Below are 2,048 nucleotides of genomic sequence, written 5' to 3' on the forward strand. Positions count from 1 at the left end.
ATCTTCACCTCTGTTTCCAATACAAACACATGAAATATGTATTTAGAATGATAATCTTCACCTCTGTTTCCAATACAAACACATGAAATAATATGTATTTAGAATGAGAATAATCTTCACCTCTGTTTCCAATACAAACACATGAAATATGTATTTAGAATGATAATCTTCAAACACATGAAATATGTATTTAGAATGATAATCTTCACCTCTGTTTCCAATACAAATACATGAAATATGTATTTAGAATGAGAATCTTCACCTCTGTTTCCAATACAAACACATGAAATATGTATTTAGAATGAGAATCTTCACCTCTGTTTCCAATACAAATACATGAAATATGTATTTAGAATGATAATCTTCACCTCTGTTTCCAATACAAATACATGAAATATGTATTTAGAATGATAATCTTCACCTCTGTTTCCAATACAAATACATGAAATATGTATTTAGAATGAGAATCTTCACCTCTGTTTCCAATACAAACACATGAAATATGTATTTAGAATGAGAATCTTCACCTCTGTTTCCAATACAAACACATGAAATATGTATTTAGAATGATAATCTTCACCTCTGTTTCCAATACAAACACATGAAATATGTATTTAGAATGATAATCTTCACCTCTGTTTCCAATACAAACACATGAAATATGTATTTAGAATGATAATCTTCACCTCTGTTTCCAATACAAACACATGAAATATGTATTTAGAATGAGAATCTTCACCTCTGTTTCCAATACAAATACATGAAATATGTATTTAGAATGATAATCTTCACCTCTGTTTCCAATACAAACACATGAAATATGTATTTAGAATGATAATCTTCACCTCTGTTTCCAATACAAACACATGAAATATGTATTTAGAATGATAATCTTCACCTCTGTTTCCAATACAAATACATGAAATATGTATTTAGAATGAGAATCTTCACCTCTGTTTCCAATACAAATACATGAAATATGTATTTAGAATGATAATCTTCACCTCTGTTTCCAATACAAACACATGAAATATGTATTTAGAATGAGAATCTTCACCTCTGTTTCCAATACAAATACATGAAATATGTATTTAGAATGAGAATCTTCACCTCTGTTTCCAATACAAACACATGAAATATGTATTTAGAATGAGAATCTTCACCTCTGTTTCCAATACATGCTCGAGCTACTGTGTGTCATACCTCGGGTAGAATTATTACTGTAATTGATCGTTTTTAGTGTCTTGCCTAATCTAACCATATCCGACTTAACGACCCGGCATGGCCAGGTGGTTAAGGCATTCGACTCGTAATCAGAGAGTCGCGGGTTCGAATCGAGTCCCCGTTACACCAATAAATGCTCGCCCTTTCAGCCGTGAGGGCGATATAGTGTTCCGGTCAATCTCATTATTCGTTTGGAAAAGAGTAGCCCAAAAGTTGGCGGTGGGTGATGATAACTAGTTGCCTTCTTTCTAATCTTACACTGCTAAATTAGGGACGACTAGCTGATATATCCCTTGTGTAGCTCTGCGCGAAATTCAAACCAATCTGACTTAATAGGTTTCTAATTTTCACATTATAGTTATTTTAATAGCATTAAATAAAAATATACTATACATGCAAAATAAAAAATATATTATACACCAATAAGTTTTGGCCTCTTCTTTTTGGCTATTAATTACGATGAAATATAAACCTACTTTTTTATACTGATGGCTCTGATACACTAACTTCTGTTTACATAAATAATAGTATTAAAACACCCAAAAATACAGAATAATGACACTACAAAGCAAACAATTATGTTTTATTATCATAATGCCACTGGCTTTTTAAGCACATGTATACCTTAAGAGCCTTAAAATAATTCCCAAAGCTTTTGGATCAGAACAACTCGAATGAAACTTTCATAGTGAAAGGCCCGGCATGGCCAAGCGCGTTAAGGCGTGCGACTCGTAATCTGAGGGTCGCGGGTTCGCATCCCGTCGCGCCAAATATGCTCGCCCTCCCAGCCTTGGGGGCGTTATAACGTTACGGTCAATCCCACT

This window comes from Tachypleus tridentatus, chromosome 10 (assembly GCF_004210375.1).
Source record: "Tachypleus tridentatus isolate NWPU-2018 chromosome 10, ASM421037v1, whole genome shotgun sequence".
NCBI classification, from domain to species: domain Eukaryota; kingdom Metazoa; phylum Arthropoda; class Merostomata; order Xiphosura; family Limulidae; genus Tachypleus; species Tachypleus tridentatus.